The 22451-nt window shown below is 41.3% G+C and overlaps 1 long non-coding RNA gene across 3 annotated transcripts in view; it reads right to left on the bottom strand.

The window, feature by feature from the left end:
* LOC136305863 (uncharacterized) overlaps window positions 1-21923 on the bottom strand; it is a 32140-nt gene extending 10217 nt beyond the window's left edge. For all 3 annotated transcript variants that reach the window (XR_010725443.1, XR_010725442.1, XR_010725441.1), the window contains exon 1: window positions 21864-21923. This is a non-coding gene — a long non-coding RNA (uncharacterized lncRNA). The remainder of the gene's footprint in view (window positions 1-21863) is intronic.
* Window positions 21924-22451: the final 528 nt, after the last annotated feature.

The following is a 22451-nucleotide window of genomic DNA, read 5'->3' as shown; positions in this document are numbered from 1 at the left end:
CTTGGGTTTAACTTTTTGCCTTATTTAACATTATAAAGTAGATAAAGGATAGGGCCTATAATTGTTTACATCGCATTAGGCACAATTTCTGCATTCTGTGAATGCTTCCTCATTAGTTTTTCTCTGCTTGCTTAATTTATCCACTCCAAAAGACTGAATTCATTAACTACAATTACCATGGTTATTGTCTTTGGAATATTTTTATGTACTTATAATTAACGTATTTTAAACATACAGTCAAAGGTCATACATTTGAAATCATGTGTAGCCTTCCGTACTGATATCAAGATTTAGTTCAAGAATATGATTGATAATTTAAATATTTTCCTTTCTCAAGTCATGGAGCATAATAGAATAATTATCAAAAAAAATACTGCCATATCATCCTATCATCATGCCTATTCTATTATTCCTGTGGATTATTTGAGTAATCCATAATAATAAAAGTTCTAACGAACAATAATTAAGAGAAAAGATACAGGATAGTTCCTCCCAGTTTTGATACCATGAGCCCTGTAAGGTTAACTCCGAAGGCCTCCAACGGGCGTTCAGAATAATTCATTTTGTGTATGATATTCCTTATTTATAGCCAAAGCAGGGAATATACTTCAGCTTCTAAACATTTACAATCTCTAATCCATTTTTTTTTCAACATGAGTAATTTACATATCCAAGTCCAAACTGAATGAAAACTACGTTTTGATTTACTAAAATCTCATTATTCTTCTAATTGCAATAGGCACGAGATTGTACAGTAGCAAATCCCTCCAATTTCCACTAACTTCACTGAATACCACACCTTAACTTTATACAGGATAAAGATATTTAAGGAATTCTATATTGTTTGACAGTTCTAAGATACAGTTTTGCTTTTGCAAACTGTATTCCAACTGCTGTTTTCAACATCACCTCATGCTACACAAAAATCACAATGCAACCTTTTCATTTCCACTGGATACATGCAATATTATTATTAGTTACTAAAATTAATTGTGGGACACTGTCATGATCTTTAGAAAGGTTAAAAAATCCTTCGTTGCCCTTTAACTGAAGTCGTTTCAAGTGCAAAAACGCCAGAATCAAAGCACAGCAATAGAGAAAAGGAGAGGAAACAGAACTAATCTTATTAAGGAATGAAAAATAGATCCTTTACCATAATGAGAATGGTTCCTACAAATGGTGTTTATTGTGTGCTTAACAAAATAAATATTAATAGAACTTAGCAAAGTAATGCCTTAGATCCAAGCTTATAGCATCATATCCTTTCAATAGTTATGCTTGTTGGTTTTGTCCTTTTCTTCATTCCTGTCATTGATTATCCTTTGACCTAGTCCTCCCTCCACCTCTGACCATCATTCATCACACATGGTCTTATACTGCAAATCATCTACCCAAAAGAGAAACCAGTGCATTCTTCAGCCAGTGATCAAATTCCAAGTACTCAATGAAACAAGTCTAAAATACAAAAGATTTTTCAGTTCATTTTATAACTTGCCTGCTGTCATTACCCCAGCATCCCAGAATTAACATTTTTCATTCCCACTTCTAGATTATTTATTTCCTAATGCCTTCCATTGCTCTCTTAAGACATGTTTTAGATCTGGTTATCCCACAGTTATTCCAAGTATTTTAGCTAGGCACGACATTGAGACTGAGGTTTACCTAAGTCATTAACTGAAAGCCAGGAGAAAAAAACAAAACCAAACAAAATAAAGACCAAAACCAAAAACCAAAAAACCCAACCAAACAAACAAAAAAACCCCCAAAATCAAGACAGCTTTTTTCTGTAACCAACAGCAAAGAAAGAAAAGCGTGTTTGCTTTCCTCACTCCCATCTTTACAGTCTCTCTGGTCTTAGCATCAAAATCAAGTTGTTCCTTTTGCTCTTCCCTTGCTATTTCTTCCCCCACCAAAAATCAAAACCTGATGTCATCTAGATCAACTTCGCAATGAGAACCACAGTGCTGGGAGAATGGCTACCTGAGCACAGAAACACAGAGCTCAAAGCCTTAAACCTGGGCTAATCCTTCAGGAGAACGGGTCCATTCTCTCAGAGGAAAAATGGCAACCTGAACTGCATTAAAAAATGCAGGTTTTTGATCCCTCTTCAAGTGCACAGCACACAATATTTTGCTCTGCACATAGCTGTTTAAGCAGTCCATCATCAAGGCTTTCTAGCCTTTACTAGAAAGTGTCATTAACACGGGGGTTGGGACATTAAATGTCAGCTTTTACCATTAACTCATTTTAAAGGCATGTTCTCTTTCCATTTAAATCTGCACTGCACCTTCAGTTTGATTTTGGCAAGCAAGACAGAGTCACAAGACAAGAAAGATCAACCCAAAACTTCCAAAAGTGAATGTGACCTCTGAAGATTGCATCCTGTTTTACCAGCTGCTTCATCAACATCTGTGCACCTTGGAGTAGCCTGAGACATAGCAAAGGACACACTTACTGCTAATTTTGATTCTTTTATAGTAAAAATTCTTTAAGAGATTTCAGGGAAGAAAAGAGCAAGTACCAAACAGTCTATAAAGGTTTCACTGGTATTATGATACAGCACATTAATAGCTTTAATGTGAAGAAAAAAAAATTACATGTGGGCTAATAAAAAGCCTTCTTTTAATTCCCTCTGTAACACCTCTCCACGACTTGACCATCTGTACATTGATATATGAGTAAAAACACTCGAATGTGTGGTGCCAAGGGACTTGTAGATTCACAGAAGCTGACTACAACAGCACCACGTTGAGAACACCCCCTGCACAACCTTCAGCTCTGCACAAGAAGCCAAAATTAGCACTTCCCCCCTCAGCTGCTTCAGAGTCGTGCTGACTTCACCAGCCAAAGAGTAATTTCATAAAACATCTGTCTGACCTAAAACAAAACTTGCAAAGAAACAAGGATAGGTTGAAGGTAAGGCAACTTGGGAAGATCTTTCCTCTGTAAAGATGCTACTGCACATCCACTCAGCTCAAAATACACCAACTCTTTAGGCATTTTTCTTTCACTCCTCAGTATTTTACTTGAATAAGCTACATATACTCTTATGAAAATGGTGCAAAGATTATAGATGTGTACAGGATATATATACAACATTGTTTCTAGTACAAAATTCATAGCTTCAGATTTTTTCTAAATTCAAATTCATGGCTTAGAAATTTGCTTTGTAGGGAAACCGTATCACATTCTTCTAGAAATCAAATTTCCTTGGGAAATAAAAGGAGAAAGAACTTGAAAAACTATTTAAGAATATCTTAAGTTGCTCTAAATCAGGAACTATAGTAATTTTTTTGGTCTTGACTCACAGCAAAATGATTTTAACTAGGAAAACAGTCTCTGCAAACTTGAACTGAGCGTTTCACCAATGCAAGTAATGAGAGATGGTTGCTGTGAAGTGAATATTTCACCTCGGGATGTGTTTTGCAATCCAGCAAACCATAAGCTGTCAGGAGCATCTCATCTCAGTGACTTCCCTGAATAGTCCTCACAGGATTTCTGACTCAGTCAGAATATGGTAAGGAGTATGGCCAAGCAGAGAAACCTCTTGATAACGTTTGTTTTTAAAGGAGGGGCAGAGTGGCATTTTTACATCTTTGCACAATAGTCCTATTTTTGCTGGGCCCAAGTTACCCTACATTGCACAGAATTTCTGATGTTAGGGTTGAAATTAGAACGGCAAATCCTAAACACCAAGGATGCAGTGTGTCCTTAAAGAGAAACATCAAAAGCTAGTACACTTTGTGCCAAGTTAAAGGTTTTGAGTACAAAGATGTAACAACAGAAAAGTTCATGCATGCTTATATGAAAAAATATGAAGTGTATCTGCAACCTAGGGCTTGGAAATTATTCATTAAAATAAGAAGGCCCAAGCCCTTAGATACTGTTTTGACTTTCTTCTTATTTTGATCTTAATGTGAAACAATTTACAACATCAAAATGTTGTTATATTTCAGAAGTTTTGTTTTAATTGTAATGCCGAATTATATAATAATTATAATTTGCTTTTCAAATCATCTTTGAGAAGAAAGGAATAATAAAATTATCCTAGTAAAACCACTAGGGGATTATTGTTGCACTGGAATATCAAAGAACTTCGGATGCATTGAAGATTTATTGTCGCACAAAACATCGAAGTGTTAATGATCTTAATCTGAAACTGGGTGTTCTTCCTTTGATTAGGCACTATACATCAGTATGACAGTCTTAATACTTTCTGGTTAGACTGATAAATGCAACAGATTTTGTTACGTTACTCAGTATGCCTGCAAGTTAATATAGAAATAAAACTATTTCCTTATAAATTTTAGATTATGCAGAGGTAAGCACAGTACAGCTGTTGCCTTATTTTGCAGTGCACACTGTATTATGAAATGGATTAAGCAACTTCCCACCCCCCAAACAGGAAAAATTATGGGAGTTTTTCCTCTGAGCTGATGTTCCTCCTAACAAATGCTTCAGTTCAAACTGATCAAGGCATTTAACATTTGAATGAGCTTACTAATTTAAGCAACAGTACTATGCTTACAGCCAGGAGCATACACACCTCACCTAACTGACTGAGCAAGGGGGACCTGCAAGTCCACAATTATTCTGGAATTTTCACTCTGTGGCTTACGAGTACCTCCATCTCATGTTTATTAGCAAGACTCAAACACAGCAAGAACAATCACATATTTCCTAAGATAATGAGCCCTTGTTAATTCTTCATTTATCCTTACTAAGAAAACCTAAGAAACCAAGCTTTATATTGCAAATGGATAACAGAAAAGAGCAAAAATTTTTCCTAAGAGTCATATGGGAATAAAATAACTACATCCATTTCAAATTATTTCATGCATACCAAACCTTGCAAAGCAGGCATGCAAACATTCATGCCTAGGCACAAAGTATTTCTGCTGAGAAATGCAATCTTTCACTTGCACATCGCTGTAAGTTAATATAAATCTTTCAAAAGATTCCTCAGTATTTTTCATTTTTCAAACCCGAATTTAAATAACATCCATCAAGAATTCACATAAGCAGAACAAGCACAGCAACAACAAATGAAAAAACGACTCTCTGAAGCAGACAGTTTAATGCCCAGCACGCAAGACAACACAAACAAAACTAAAAGCAATGGCTCAAAATAGGCACTGTTTTTTCTCTTTTCATCAAAAGCTGATTATAACCCCTCTAAGAAACCAGCATGATCTCCACAGGCTTCACTGTCCTATATGAGGAAGATACAGTGGCATTTATTTGTTGGATTCACACAGTGGGTGTGTGACCCGCTCGAGCAGGGTGTGGAGGGCAGAGCTGGGCACACATACAGCTCCTGCCCAAGGTGCACAACAAACAAACACTGCTGCTGTTGCAGGACCACCTTCCCTACACAATTTTTCCTATAGGTGATCTCATGCCGTGCAATTTGTAACAAGAAACTGAGAGAATCCAGGAATCAGGTGGCTCCAGAGAATGCTCGCTGATTTACAAGGTTAATTTCCCACAGCGGCATCCAGACAGGTTAGTGAACTATGAAGCATTTTCCTTTCAGTAATGGAATGGAATAACATGCTGACAGAACAGACTGAAAATACTTAATTTCTCCCTCTTACATAAGAATATTTAATGTGACTTCTAAATGACCCAGCTGAGAGAGGCATTCTTTCCTTAGATAAAATACATGACAGAGAAGAAAAAAAATATCTTTTGAAACAACTCTCCCTAAATTATATGGGCTTTGCAGGATATTCCATGACCAGAATGAAATCTAAGTAAACAAAGGAGGATGCCAAATTTCAGATTCCTAAGGTTCATGAAGTTGAATTCTACAGCTCATGATGACCACAGTGGTTTCAGAGAGAGGATGACAACGTTTGATGTTGGCCAAGAGTCCACAGGAGATGATGATGCTACTGAGTGATGAACAACACACACCTCTGAGTTTCCCTGTCATTCTGAACAGAATTCCTGACTGTACAATCATGCAGCAGAAAGACAGCCAGGAACCAAAGAAAATTCCCAAACAACCCCACAGAGAAGCCCCCCACCAGCTCTGCACTGCTTTCATCAAGAGGTATCAGACCACAGCTTTTTTAATGACATGCTCTTCACAACAGTACTCCATACATGAAATTTCATGTGAATAGCTGCACTGAACATGCTGGAATTACAGAAGAAATTTCCAGCTGCAGTAGAAAATTAGACATTTGATGGAACTGAGCAACTGAAAGTGTTTGTTATAAATATCTACAAGTATTTTTATAAGAGTCCAGCATCACTCTATCCTGCATCTAAGCAAACAAATATTTAGCATAACCTGCTCAACTCTGCAGCATAACACTAATGACAAGATTTCTTTTAAAGGTAATTTGTATTATTATCACTCTGATAATAACACATTACTGTCATTAACTGCAACTCATGAAAAATAAAAATACACTGCTTAACATGAATATTGCTTTCTGTTGGTTTAAAGGAGGAGGCTGACTGTCATTCTGCTCCAAGAGAAGCATACAAGGCTTGGCATGAAAACCCCTTTGGTTTATATTTTCGAGAAATCACCATTTCCCCCTGGCCTTGGTCAGAACTTCTTTTAGATTCCCTAAATGCCACCAAAAGCAGGAGACATTGGCTCTACAGTTGGCCTGTTCAGGAAGGTATGAGGGATTTTCCAGATAACACATTCAAATAGTCTCTGGTGAGTACACTAGGATTTATGACAACAATTAATACAAACTGAATCAAAAAGGAAGATAAAATGTTTTAAGTTTAGATATTATTGCAAATTCTGGTTTTTAAGATCAGAATTTTTCCAAGAATGCTCAGTCATTCTCCTGCAGCAACAGTCTTTTGAGCTGTCAGTGTGAATTGTCCACGGTTCATCCTGAAATTAAAGAAAATCCCTGGCAGCAAAAGTGAAGAGTCAGCCAAAACCTATCCATTTCACTCACTGCCAACTTGCTCTCAATCTCTCCATTACTCTCTGGAAGCTCCTCTACCAACTTTCCTTTCTTTTCCTATGTTAAGGGACAGAGGGATGGCTCTTCATACTTTTGGAGCATCTTCAGAGAAAATTTTAATAGAAGTACCCGTGTTTTATTATTTCCTCAATCTCATATTACATAAAACTATCTAAAACAGCCTCTCCTTTGGAATAAATTTGATGCCACCACTGATACGCCCATTGCACTTTACTACTATGTGAATAGGACCGAATGTTAAGTGATCTTGTTTTATTGTTCTAATATAATACCGAGAAGAAAGAAAAGTCAGTTAAAAAGCTTATTGCTGAAAAATGAATTTCTTATGAATTCTCTCTAAGTGAATAGAGAGACAGATTGCAGCTTCCTTATGAAGGAGGTTACTGGGGAACTGGCTTCTCTAATTCACACTCTCAAATAAATCCATTCTGACAAATACTTTAAAACACATGTGAAAACCTTCTTTTAGTGTTAAAAGAAATAAAAAATACATTAGGAGAAAGGAAATTTCCCTACATGAAGACTCCACACAGTACTTCAAGAGACACTTCAAGTGCAGCCATATGCCTATGAAAACTGGATTTACACAATCTCCTGTCACTAGAATTCGTTTATTGACAGCACAAAGTACCCAGTAACTGCAGGGTCATCTTGCACTAGCATGCAGCTTCCCTCCCGCCTACAGAAAAGGTGTTTGTTTGCTGCTATTTCAGGAGTCCTGTTCACCCTGACCTACAGCGCCCTGTTTTTTATGGTAGATACAAAGCATACTGGAAGATGGAGGAAATCGAGTCCCCTCTACCAACAAGTAGACTAAAACCAAGCTTAACTCTGCCAGCTTTTCTGTTGGTAATTACACCAGGTTACAAAATTGCTGTTACAAAAAACATGATCAAACTTCAAGGAACCACACCAAAGATCTGAGGGATTCTAAAGTAAAGTTAAACAAATGTTTTCAGCCCACTACACAGACACTCATTTCTAATACAGTAAAAATACAGGACTGATGTGAATATTTTAAGAAATCATGGACTAAGCCAGCCTGAACTCTAATACAGGTAGAATCACCATTTTTTTCAGGACAATAAAGCTTGGAACTTGCATACACAACAAAATCCTTCTCCGCACGATTTACTGGCAGAAATCATCCACAAAGTTGGCCAAAAGAAAATTTTGAACCCTTTCACCTTACATATGCAGTACAAAACATTACCTGCTGCACTACAGAGAAGCAAGTCTTTTAAGAGAGTCACCTGTACCATGCAAAGTCACAGTAAAATATGACACATTTTTTCCAACTCAGTATTTATGCAGAGGGCAGAGTGTACAGGGAAGGGGAGAAAAGAATCATTATTTAATTGCAAAGCATTGCTAGAAGAAAAGCAGGTTAAGGCAGCAAAAAAGCCAAATGCCAGTAACTTTAGCTGAACAATAGTAACTAGAGACAATTGCCACAACAATTCCACATGGCTAGAATTAAGATTTGTGACAGCTCAGAGCTAAAGGAGGCACAACTTATGACTAGTTTCTTGCTATGATTAGAACAACTGCAAAAACAGAACCAGAGACACAGATTCTTGTAATGAAGACACTGAGAAACTACACTGATAATAAATCAGAGTTCCTCCCTGCAGTTATCAAATGGGATATCACTTCAGAAGCCTGATAACCTACACAACACAGTCTGGCTGCCAGGCTCACAAGAGATGATGCGAGCTTTGGGCTAGAAAATAAATATCCATTACCATGACCTTTCTACTGCACGTTACTAAGACTTGCTCCTATCTGGAATCCAAATATCTTCCAGATAAGTAACTTGCACTTTCATTGTAAGGTCCACAACTACCTGGAAAACCATTTACTGCATCTCTAGCGTAAATGTTATCTTTCTCACAACTGAAAGTTAATTACAAATTATGGATTCAGCCCAGAATGATTCACATTTCCCCTGGGGGTTAAGGAACAGAACCAGATCATTGCACACAATCACAGCCATAATGCAAAATAAATCTGTAAGTCTCTTAAACAATTGTTGCTTAAAACTCTTTAAATGAGTCTGTTCTGTGGCTCAGAAATTAAGAGGAAAATGACAAATGCAATCACTTGCAGTGCATCCGAGCCCTGAATGACCTCATGACACAAGTCAAGCCTGTCTAGGCCCAACACCATCTTCCGAGAACATTTCATTAAAGCTGAAAGAACACTTATTTCTACCTACAAGAACCCTAAAGAAATCATTTCAGGAAAAAAGCTGTCATTAGTACCAGAACATGTCTCAAATACCTGCTATGTCATTTAGAAACTGCATTGCACCATGACAGCAACTTATTTCTAGAACACTCTTTTTGACAGATACAATGCTATTGCACTAAAAATAACGTGGGTCAAACAATGAGGAAAGGAGGATATTCTAACACAGACATGGCTTACTGCATTTGTACAATGTTTCAGCAACATCTAGAAAGAAAAAAAACCTTGTTTTAAGGCCTGACTGCAAGTTAAAAGTTTTGCATTCTGGTTGGGTCACAGGGTACGAGTAACTCACCCACCATCACAGGCCTGGTGACAGAAGGGCTTTCCTGGTGGCAGAAGGGCTTCCCTGGCGCAGCTGATCCTCCAGAGCCTCCTGAGGCCTCCCCCTGCCCTCAGGCACGAGGCTGCTCTGCCCAGGGCCGTGCCCAGCACTGCACACTGACCCCAAACACACCAGGAGCCCACTGGGGCCACAGCAACCGCCTGGCACCCCCAACACTCCATGGACAGCAGCCCATTATGACCACAGCAACAGCCTGGCACCCAAACATTCCCACCACTGCTGTCTCCTGGGAAACAGATGCAGAACCCAGGAATATGATTACCCCTATTAGCAGTACCACGACACAGGCTACCATTGCTACCAGTGATAAAAATTCAACCAAAATCCCATCCATTTCATTCTGCTGCCAACCCTCTCTGATTTAGCTAAGAGAATCATCTACATTTCCTCCAAAGATCTGATCTACTTCATAAACCATTTATTTCCAATTTCAATCCAAACAACTTGCATATAAATATTTTACCATTTCCCTAAATAATATCCACATTTACCTGGAAACCATTTACTGCATCTCTACTATAAATATTACGTTATTCAACTTCATTACAAATTTATCTCAAATTTAGAGTCCAATTTAGGTCAAGGTTTTCAGCCTTCCTAAAGTACAGTTCCATTTTTAACCTGTATTTCCATCTTCTATCAATACATAGTAAAAGCAAGTACACAATGCATTCAGTTCCCCTTAATTTTTTAAGCCAAAACTAAAAATAAGAACAAACCCAAACTTCAACCTGGTCACTGTCACAGATATGCTCTCAGACATACTTTCTCCATTTTTGGACCATTACCTCACTCTTCCTGATACTCTTCATATTGTTTTCAAAATCTTTGCACAGTGATTTGACCATTTAACTGAGACTTCAGCAGCACAGGAACCAGCTTTAGGCAACCCCTGGACAAAGAAGGTAATACTCATAAGCCTATTAAACCCGCCCATTTTTCCTAGAGTTCAAAAGCTCAGACTGTGGGGGGTTCTGCAACAAACGCAACCTGCACGCCCAGAACCTGACGGGCACGTTCAGTTCGAGTCGCCTGTGAGGACACCCACGGCCCTTTCTCCTTCATGAGGGAAGCACCGCACTAGAGGAGTAGAGGAGCGCCCCTCTCCATGACGCCCTTCCCGCCAGCGAACACCGCACGCCCTCATGCGACATCACACGGCTCGCCCCACCAGTCAGCACCCAGAAACACGGAAGCAGAGGATTGCTTTCTTCCAAAGTGATTTCTCATTTCCCGGGCTAGGAGACACACTTGTGCTGCTGTGGTAGCTTCTCTGCTTCTGCAGAGCACAGACAGCACACGCGGCTGCCGCGCCAAGCCACAAGAAAGAGCCGGCAAGAGCACTAGATCTGACGAAAAAGAGATTTCTCGCTTCCCGGGCTAGGAGATGCACTTGCGCTGCTGCAGGAGCTTCTCTGGTTGCAATATAAAGGAGAAAAGAACCTACACAGAAAAATGCAGTGTTTGATTTCATAATGTATGTCCTGAAGTCTCCACTGTGATCCAATCCCAAAACATTCCTGCAGTGTCAAGTCAACAGCTGGAGAGCAATTGTTTGGGTTTTGGGTTTTTTTATTAGATTTAAGAGGGAAAATTTAAGGGAGATGCTCGATAAGCTTCTAAGACTCCAAACCACCCAAAGAAGGTAATAAGAACACGGCAAAAAACTGTCTGTTTTTCACTAAACAGGATTAAACTACTATGGGAGACTTTTTTAGGCAAGTCACTATTAGGCAGAGCGGCAGTACCATAAATTAACAGCCCTGTTGTTCAATTCACTTTTGGAAGAAATTCCAGTTCTGAGCTAATTGAGTCAGTTGGAAGTCATCAAAAACTGTGGATTGCTGCAGAGGAGAAGAGTTTTTCCTACCCCTTACCTAGTACCAAGGAAAGTAAGGTCTCCCCAACAAGATATTCAGAGATTACTGCTGTGAATTGAGTCTTCTTTGCAAGGAAGGAAGCTGCTGTTAGAGCTCCTAGGGTCATTCTAAAAACCTCAGACAAAAAACTCACAGTCAATTCTAAAGAAGCCACCAGTAGAAATACCAAACTCATTTGAAGCATCATGCAGTGCCTGGGTAAGTAGGAAAGAAAAATGGAGAAAGAGTAAATTATTACCCGTTGAAAACTAGACCAAGCAAGATGCACAAGTTGACCACACCTAAAAAAGGCACTGCTTCTAAATGGGGACAGATCTTAAAACAATAATCCTGAGTTTATGCACCTGAGAATTCCAAGATTTGAAGAACCGACTAAAGAAAACCAAACAAACAGCAATAACAACAAAAAGAAACAAGGATTAAAAACTTGCCTGTCAATAGAAATACCTGTTTTATAGGAGTTTTTAGGTTTGGTTTCAAAGATTTGACTTACTCCCAAATGAAGAGTCCACAGCAGCCTTCATCCAGAAAGAATCTCCAGGACTAGCCTTGCAAACATTTAACCAGAAGCAGGCTTCTGAAAGCCCAGCTACAGTAGCTCAAAACAGCAGCTAATTCACTCTAACCATTACCTTTTCCATCTTCCTGTACACAGATACAACATAAAGGCACAGCCTAAAGCCTTTTACTGCATCTTCCCCTTGCCAAAAGTTTCGGCTGCCCCAGCTTAGGACAAATTGAGAAAGAGACAAGAGAAAGCAGCTAAATCCTAAGGAAAGTGCACAGCCCTTCCCTGCTCTTAAACTCAGGCTCTTGATTGGCTTTAGCTGTAGACAAAGTCAAAATATGCCTTAAGTGCCTTAAGCAAAGAAGAGACTCTATTGGTTGACAGAAAAGCCCTCAAGTCCAGTTCAAAGTTCAGTAGCATTGCCTTTTAGAAAGTTAACTAATTCCTAGACATAATATAAACATAACAGAGCATTGCTAACATTGCTAGACACAATAGGTAGGCTGTAGGCCTAGGCCTCCTGTAAGAAATAACCCCATTGTCACACAACTGTCTTACACCAGGATAGGTGCAAAAAGACAGGAATTCACTTTCCTATTTATCTTCCAGATTATGTCTGTCCTGATTAACTGTTAGAAACATATAGAAAGAGGTGCAAGTACAAAACCTAGAATATTAGATGTATTTATACAGACTTCCACTGTCATTTCCAGAAACACCTTCTCTCAAGAACTTCACTCTCTTTTCCAATTTCTAGAATAAAAGAGACAGTATTCCTAGGACACTAATTAATTTTCAGCTGAATCTGATTAGTGCAGCTGCTGGACTGCAGAGCCTTGTCTTGCACAAGTTACAACTGAAAGCACAAAATACTGGATGGGAGAATAAAATGCCTCCTTTGGTTTTTCCTCCATTCAAAGGTATGGATGTGTCACCCAGAACACTTTGCCACTAGCTCACCTCTACTAACGTCTTGATACAGATCTACAACAATTTCTGCAGGCCAATGATACGTGAGCTAATTTATAAATAATGAATCAAATTAAAATACATTCAGGTAATAAACGTGCACATTTACATAGAAAACATTTGCTGAAAAACACTAAACACTAGCAACAAAATTGTATTTTCTCATTTTTTGACAGTATCTGGATCAAAGAAAATACACACCATGACTAAGCTCTTGAGTTTGAAGGCTAAAATGGATTTGACAGTAAGGGCCCATGACACCTGGCACTTGTTTAGTCTTGAAATCTCTAACCAGATGCAATCTCTGTTGGCTAACTTCTTCACTATTAGAAATTAGCAGAACTCCTGCACTGCCACAGTGACTGCAACATGTTCATGGTTTGTTGGGACCTAAAATCTCTCCACTTTTTTTTTCCTTCTCATTATATTCATGGCTTTTCCTCCCCAAATCTTCAATTTTTTCCCCCTCATTAGAAGAAAATTCCTTCTGTCCTAAAATCTGGGGGATGTTTTGAATGGTTAGATTCCAAGGGGGGGTGGAAATTTCTCTCCTACCAAAATTCAGAAAATAGTTTTCTGATTCTTTTGCACTGCCCGTAACTTCACTGTTATTGATTAGTCAGAATCCTCACAGCAAAGGTTAATTTAACAAGGATGCAGAGAGCAGAACTGCATTTTCACTGCCTAGACTAGAAAAGAACTGAATTTTCCTGGGTATCACAATTGGATACCGCTGACAGAGGCTGCCTTAAACTGGCTTTATTATCAAAACAGAAAGAGGGAGAATGACAGCAGGAAAACGGGAGAAAAATCAGAACATGCTGAACTCAATGGAAACAGAGAGTGCAGTTAAGATCAGCTCCCTGGCTAGAGGTACTGAGGGACAGATGTCTGTATTTGGCTGATCAGAATGAAAGAAATCAGCATAAGGGGCAAAATGTCTAAAAGTGGAATGGATGTAAGAGCAGAATTCTTTGCATTACAGGCATCCATTGAAGGCTATGAAGGCACTCTTTCTTTCTATCATTACTTCACCTTATAATCTCAGCTGATATAAAGCAAAGTGCTATAATTAAAAATGAATTCATTTATTCTGAACACATTCCTTCCTTCATCTTTGTCTTTAACTTTGCTCTTAAAAGCTTTAACACATTTTTTTCATTTGACATTAAGCTTCCATTTCTTCCCTCCAGAGTTATGGCACTTCCCCATGTGATGCAGAGGTATGTTCAAGTCAGTGCACGTTCTGAGACTGCAAATCACAGAATGCAATGCTCTGAGCAATGCTTTCCCTGAGACTTTGCTCTTGCATGTGCACCAGAAAGCTTCCAGGGGCCATTTTTGCCATTGAATACCAAAAAAGGTTACTACTATGATAGGGGGGAAAAAAAAGTCAATTATTACCCAACAGACAACATCAAATGCACAACACAGCATCACATCATGGAATGATGATCACAACTTGTGTGGGACAACTGTCAAAGCAAAGACTTGACCGAAAAATTCAGTACAGTTCGTACTGAATTTCAAACTTCAAGGAATATTTTGTTCTTTAAAAGACACATTAAAAAGGAAAGAATTCGGTAGCTACAAAGACAAAATTATAGAATTGTCACTGAATAATGACTTTCCTTGGGTATTTTCTTCTAGCTTTTAGATTTTTATCTTTTTTAAGAAATAGATTGAAATAAAATTTAAAACCTCCTCAAATACCGCTGAAATCCAGTACCTAAATATTTAGATATACCTGTGCCGTTCCACATAAAAAGTTGTTCAAATTCACTTGCTACTATAATTGAGTTACATCATGCTTCATCAAATGTTGCAGTCGCTTCAAAAACTTTTTTATTTCATTTTAGAAGCATTGAAACAGAATCCCTGTTGTACAAAAATTTGGGGTTCACTTTCATGCAGAGGATCCAATACGAAGATGGAAAAGTAGAAAATTAGCATATTAAATCAACTACTTTGCAGAGTGATTGCACAATGCACTAGAGGATCAAGTTCCTTTCAACAATTCATTTTCAATTTTGTGACAAATCATGATATACAATTCCTTTTCTATCACGTTTTGATTTCAATCTACCTACATGCACGGAGAAATATTCTTGCTAGGAGTATGTAGGAACAAGGTTTAGATCTTCATATCAGTATAGGAATAATTTGATGCCTGCCTTCACTAGAGGAGAAAATGCCTATGTTTGCGATAGTGATGGCAAACAATGTGCTTTTGTGGAAAATTCTTGCCATCTGGAAAGGTGTTAAATGAACACTTTGTTAGGTTATTGGTTTGTTTTGCTGATAGCCAGAGCACTTCTTTTCTATCTTTGGCATTTATTGTTCTTTGCAAATTGCTTTCCTCAGCCGCTATAGCAATACAATTTAACACTACTTCAAGCATATCCTCACTTGAGACTGGAAAACACTGACAAAGAAATGCATCAATTAATCATCACAAATTTACTCAAAGTCATTAGGATGGAACTTACTCTCCTATATCAGGGTTCAGTTGTCTGCTAGGAATACAGCAAGTAAAATTTAGCACAAACAACTTTAAATGTTTATCTTTTGCTCAATAACCATCTTCAGGCCAGATGACACACTGTAAACATGCTAAGTCGGCCATTGCATTGACTACAAAAAAGAAGAATTAGATACACTTCTACAGATTTGACCTGTATTTGCACACACTAGTCAATGTTTTCTACTGAAAAGAAGAAACTCTAGGGGGAAAAGACCTATTAAGGTAAAATTAATAACTTAGATAAAAACCAAGTTAGGATAGATGGGACACATACCAAAGTTTTTCACATGGGCAGATCTATTACTCAGCACTTCAGACCTGAATGTGAGCTTTGACCCAGCACAGCTTGGAAGAACACCACGCCAAAATTGAGATCTCAAGCCGAAGAACAACCAGATAGATTTTCGTTCTTTATTTTCTGTACAGAGGGCAGAAAGTATGCTGCTTTACCATTTTCCCTCATGGAGAAGCACGGTTATTTAGCTCTTTGCACAGTGATACAACTTCAACAGCCACACCTTACCCAGGCACTTAATTTTAAGGACACCATTTATCTAATTGGAACCAAACAAATATCAGCACATTTCAGCTTCAATGGTTACATAAATCCTTTGTTACAAGCTGAGAGTTTCTGCAATGAAGTGGACAAGCAAGAAAGGAATAATGAATGGAAGTTTACAACTATTCCTCTGCAGATTTAGTCCAACAGAAGTTGCAAGAGCTGGATTTAGTTTTCCACCCCACCCGTCACATTTTTCACTCAATTATGCAAGGAATTCTCACGTCTTGAATCTTAGTGTAATAAATCAGATTTGCAGTTTGATTCCAGTAAGTGGTTTCAAATAGAATAAATTCTATCACAATTAACAGAATTCATGGAATTCGGTGTGTATTCCATCTAAATTTATCTGTCTGTGCATAGGTATTCTCATCTCAAGGGATTCACAAGAACATCAGACTCATGCTTCACATACAATTCTTTGTTTTATTGTTGCACTAAAAACACGTGCCATTTAGAGTTGCAGCTTCTGTACATTCAGGATTTAGAATAGATGATGTTCTCCTTCAATGACAAGTAATCTTTTTCTAGTCCTGTTTCCTACTCTAAAGTGAAAAAGCTCTAAAATACAGTTGGACCAATAAAACCCAATGATACAATACCTACTGCATGTTTCCAGCTGGAGTAGTATATGCAATTATCAGGAGTAAAAATATCTAGAATTCAACTATGTAATATTCTTATATGTATATCAGTATATAAATACAAGGTGTCTTACATATCTCTTTAAAATAAGACTAAAATTGTTGCATGTTCTAAAAAAATACTTCCAGACAGCCAAAATTTAAAAAGTTTTACAATTAAAAATGGGGTTTTATGAAATTATTTTACATCCTTTTTAATTATAGTCTGAAATGGTATAGCATTTACTTTGAGAAGAAGAACAATCTGCAAAGTAGCTAAAGTAATTTTTTATCTGTCACTAAATAGAAGATGAACCATTCCAATCTCCCTGGAAAAAAAGCATACCTTCTGGCAAAGTTCTCACTCTGCTCTATTCCTCTTTGTGCTGTGAAATACATGAGGAAGTAGAACAGGACAAGAAATTAAAAAACAAACCACACTACTTTGTATTTTCAATTTCTTGCTCACTCTTGTATCTGTATAATCCATACCGTGATTTTATCAAAAACCTAAACTCAAAATACTTGTAACAAAGATGAAGCAAAAAAAAAAAATCATCAACTACTTCCCTGAAATAAATTCTGAAATAGTTTGGGAGAGATTAATAGTTCTTAAAAAAACCATATTCACTAGCATGACTTTGAGGAGCTAAATAACAGGCCTATAAACAGTCTGCAATTTTTCAATACAAAATATCGTTATATCTTTCAAAAAAAATCTAATGTGCCAAGTCTTATTAGTATTAGAAACATATTGCTCATAAAATAAGAATTGCTCTTTTGATTATGAATTTTTTGGCACCAAGATAATAAACACTGATTAACCAATTCTACCTGAGATATTCGATTTTTTTCCCCTAAAGCAATTTCTCGCTTCCCAGGCTAGGAGACCCTCTTGCAATGCTGCAGTAGCTTCTCTGGTTGCGCAGAGCCCAGAAAGCACACGGGGCTGCTGTTCCAAGCAAAGCTACAAGAAACAGCCTCAGAGAGCACAGGATCTGCCGAAAAAGCGAATTCTTGCTTCCTGGACGAGGAGATGCAGTTGCCATGCTGCGGTAGCTTCCCTGCTTGTGGAGAGCCCAAAAACCGCGCGGGGCTCCTGGTCCAAGCAAAGCTACAGAAAGAACCTCCGAGAGCACTGAGATCCACCTAAAGCAGTTTCTTGCTTCCAGGCTAGGAGACTGTCTTGGTTTTGATAGACAGGTATTTGCCAGGGAAGATTGGAGTCTCTCTTAGAATGTGGAGATTCAATCCAACGTGGAATATGATGAAATACATTACAAAGACAAGAACCTTACACACGTTTATAGCAGCACATCAGCTACAGAGCACTACAAACATTTTGAAGGAAAGGAACTAAGGTCTCCCAGTGGCAGCAAGCACCATTTGTTTCCTTTACAACAGAAGGTGCTTCTAAACCAGGACTACAACAAAAACCCCACACATTCAAGGACCTTCCCGAGCTCTGTTCATTTGCCCAAGCAAGCATGAGTTAGAATCGTGCAACTCCCTAATGCCCTATTATCAAGGGTCAGCAAGGGAGAAGAACCCAGTTCAGGCTCCCCCAGCCCATCTCCAGGTTTCTCTATAAGCCCTCCAAGGGGCTACCTGCTCCCACTGCAGAACAGAACCAGCACCCAGCCAGCAGCTCCTCAGTCCTGGCAGGTCAGCGGCACTTCCAGGAGCACACCAGGCTGGCAGCAAACTGCCCAAAGGGCACTCAGCCCTAGACCCTTCAAACCCTCCAAAGTAGCTTGGCCAGGGGGCAGGGTCAGCACCAAAGACACAGACACCAACCTCAGGAGCTCAGGGTCTTTGGAGACAGCTCAGAGCAGCCAAGAACCTCCCAAGGAGAAGCTCAGCAATGCTCCCCAGCACTGCTACCCAAGGTGACCTACAGGGACTGAGATCCAGCACCAGGGACCCTGAGCCTTACCCCCAGCAGCTGGGAATCCCCTGTCACAACCCAGCCCTGGAGAGCCCCCACAGAACTGGCAATTCCCGCGGGTGCGTCCGCCCGCAGGCCAAGAGGCTCCGGCTGTGCCGGGACAGGGCCCAGGTCGGGCAAATGCTGCAATAAACAGGCGCACACAACTCCCACGGTGGGAACAGCTGGGCTCAGCCTCCTCCTGCGTCGCCCCAAAGCCTGGCCAGGGCTTCAGGAGCAATGCAGGAGCTGCCTTTGGCCCCGCTCCTCCCAACAAGGCCACAGGACTCATCTCAGGGCCCTGTCCGGCCTCTGAACACAGAAAGGTCAAGCCATGTTTCACTAATGAGCACGGACCTAGCCCAGAACACTAACGATCCTGGCTACCGCACTACCGACAGGATACAAACACAACATCTGAGTTGAAGGCTCACCCAGAGGTCAGCTTTGCCTCAAGACTCTGCTTCAGGCCTCAGGCCTTCAGGAAGTCCCAAGCTGCTTGAACCTCTGCGCAAAGCCTGCTCCCATCTCCTGTGGAACCTCACAGATCAGGCAGCACTTCCTCGGCCCACTCCTGAGGCTATTTAGCCTGCCAGCAAAGAGCAGGGGCTGACCTGGGAATGACAGAAGGCAGGGAGGGGAAAGGACCCTTTTGCTTCCATCCAGAAAGCCAAAGGCCGTCAAAAAACCCTCTGGTGAACACCTGAGCAGCACCAGGAGATGAAAGGCCTGGCACTCCTGACTCCCAGAGCTCCCAGGCCTGCCTTGCCCCTTACCTTCAGCCCCCGTCTTGGACAGCAAGGCAATCCCAGGGACAGAAATCCAGGCTCCTGCTGCTCCTGGACGGAGGCACCCAACAGCTCTGTGCTGGCTCAACATGGCAGCAAAATCAGGATGCTGCTCTTCCTTGGGCAAAACTCCAGCCACTAAAAAGCTGGAACGCAGGATAACCCTGCCTCTCCACCGGGGCACTTGGATCCAGCCCTACTGACACATGGACATTTGAGACAGGAATCCATAACCCTCCGTGAAATCACAGCACAGCCTCCAGGTGTTTTCCTGTTCGTGTCCTCACTTACCTGGCATAGGCTTCTTCCAAGGCTTTGCAGACACTTTGCCTCTAGCCAAAAAGATTAACATCGCCTTCTTTCCAGCTTTCAAGAAGTCACAGCAAGTCATCCTGGTCCCATGTTCCACATCAGATTCTCCCATAAGAAGATAGATATTTTTCCATTCAGATCCTTTCTCAAGCTATCAAGAAAACCAGGACCCCACATGCACTCCCAGAAATTCTCTCAGCACCATTTGCTGCTTCTCTCTCTGCCAGGGCACCAACAAGTCCTGGGTTGCTTCTTGTTCCATGCTGGCCAGTGACCTTGAGCGATAAAAGAAGGCACCAGTATTGCTGCTAATTTTACAGCCACAGGCTTTCAGCTTCGCACAGGTTAAAAGCAGAAGCAGACACTCCTCCCCCTGCTGGAGCTGATGGGTCCATTCCCCGCTCTGCTCTCACAAACCCTTCAGTCCCGCTGCCAAACCCAGCACTGCTGCAGATCTGCAACACAACAGCACTTTATCCACGGGGGGCTGCCCCAAACACACATTTCCCATCACGGGTCCAGAGCAGCCCCAGCGCTTATTTTACATCTCCCCAAGCACGGCCAAGGTCCCCCCCAGGTGCACAGGAACATCAAATCCTCACGGTGTACCAAGAGCACCAACAGGTTCAACCCATTCAGGCAACAACTGCTCCAGTTCACTGCCGGGCACTGGCACTGCTCGGTGTGGGAGGATCCACTGAGCTCCTGGGTATACTGAAGGACAAAACATTTCCCATCATGTATCCAGACCAGTTTATTCACGGGGCTGCTCCAAACACACATTTCCCATCAAGTAACCGGAGTAATCCAAGTGCTGATTCTACCTCTCCCCAAGCGCGCCTAAAACCCCATGCACACAGGAACACCACATTCCCACAGGGTGGCAAAAGAAACTGGAATAGACTTCATCCATTATTCCTCAGACAATTAATCCAATTAACCACCGTGCACTTGCAGTGCTTGGTTTGAAGGGTCAATACACCTTCTGTACATGCTGAGCTACAGAGCATAAACACAAAAATGAATCTTGCTCTGTAAATAAAACCAAACAGAAAGAATAACCATAAGAAAATTCCATAGACAAGGAAACTCTTGCATGCCTTTAAGCATATCTCCTGAGAACTCAAATAGCCATTTACAACAGGAAGTATTCCCAAGCCAGACAAAAGCCCCGAACACTGGACCTAGTACACAAAGTTTCCAGTACAAAACCTTCATGCTTCATGACAAAGCTAAGACAAGGAAAAAAGCTCCTCCAGACAAAACAAGTTAAACACTCTCTACCCCCACGATAAAAGTCCCCAAAACATACCCCCAAACCAAAAGCAAACAAAGCAACCCAAACAAACCCCAGCTGCCCTGAGTGCCATTTATCATTCAGCCCCTTCCCAGACTGGGGACACCTAAGGGAGGTCTCACACACCTTTTCCAACTCTTCTGCCCCTGCTTCCCTGCCCCTCAGGCACCACTGCCCTGCCCAGGGCTGAGGCAACCTAAATATTATGGAACAAAAAACTTAAACTAGCAGAAATAACTCACACTACTCAAAAGCTGTCTCTGCTTCCAATAAGTAGCCCTTTGAAACATGATAGCACTTTCCACAGAAATTCTATAATTGAAGTCACTCCATAAACCAGCCAAGAAAGCAAACCTCACAAGGTTGTTTCTTCCTACCATGTTCTTCCTAGTGAAAGGCTAATTAAAACCTTCACTACCAGACACCAGCCAGGCCCACATGTCACGGGAGATTAAAGGGGGGAAAAAAAGACAGGAAAACTTTGGTACCTTCCCTAAACAACACACCCCAAGAGTACACGTCCTCCCCCCCCCCCCCCCCCAACACCTGCAAACACATCAAGGCTTAGCATAGCTTTGATTTATAGGAGAACTTACCAAGAAAATTCTATAGCACAGCACAAAACTCCCCACATTCCCTCTACCTCAACCATAGGAAAGCTCAAGCAAGAGAAAACACTGAGACAGAATGCACAAAAAAATCCCTGATTTAGCACCAAAAAAGGCCAAAAACAAGCTAAATTAAAACAACGTCTGCCTCCTAACCACACATAACAGAATATCTTGGAATTCAGAGAGAAACTCTGACAAACACACAGAACAACAGCCCCTCAGCCCTACCTACCATCACCCACTACATAATAAACACAATCCCACACAGCACAGCTTATACAGAAACAAATGAACAAATTCTCACCGCACTAAAACAGCCTGGAGAAACTCCATACCCACACAGACAGACCTCAGCATTCCAGACCGAACCACAGATCCCCACAGCCCCTTCCGGGGCCCTTTTGACCCCCACCCGGCTCGCGATTCGTGGGCTCTCTGAGGCATCGGAAGCGCTGATTGGACAGCGGGCCCTGGGAACCCACCCGGCCCCGGCCCTGCCCAGCCTGCGCTGAGGGCCCGGGGGCTCCGCCCCGCCCTCAGAACCGGCACCAGCCCCCCGGCCCCGATCCCCCGATAACCCTTGGCACCGGCCTGGGCTCTACCCCCATACCGGCCCCGGCCTCAATCGCCCCCGGTCCTACTCCCTCGTCCCTGCCCCGGCCCCGCCTTGGCCCCGCCCTGTGCTCTGCCCCAGACTCTGCCCCGGCCCCGCTCTGAGGGCCCGTGGCTCCGCCCTCTCCCTCGATCCTCCCTGGCCCCCCCACCCCGGCCCCGGCCCCGGCCCTGCTCTGAGGGCCCGGGGTTCTGCCAGATCCCCCGGCCCTGATCCCCCCCGGCCCCGTTCACCCCCGGCCCCAGCCCCGCTCCCCCGCTGCAAGCCCAGGCTCCACCC

This window comes from Chamaea fasciata, unplaced genomic scaffold, assembly GCF_029207755.1.
Source record: "Chamaea fasciata isolate MVZ Bird 193981 ecotype frontalis unplaced genomic scaffold, bChaFas1.0.hap1 SCAF_718, whole genome shotgun sequence".
Classification (NCBI taxonomy): Eukaryota; Metazoa; Chordata; class Aves; order Passeriformes; family Sylviidae; genus Chamaea; species Chamaea fasciata.
The sequence above is the reverse complement of the archived record's forward strand: the minus strand, read 5'-3'. Positions and strand labels throughout refer to the sequence as shown.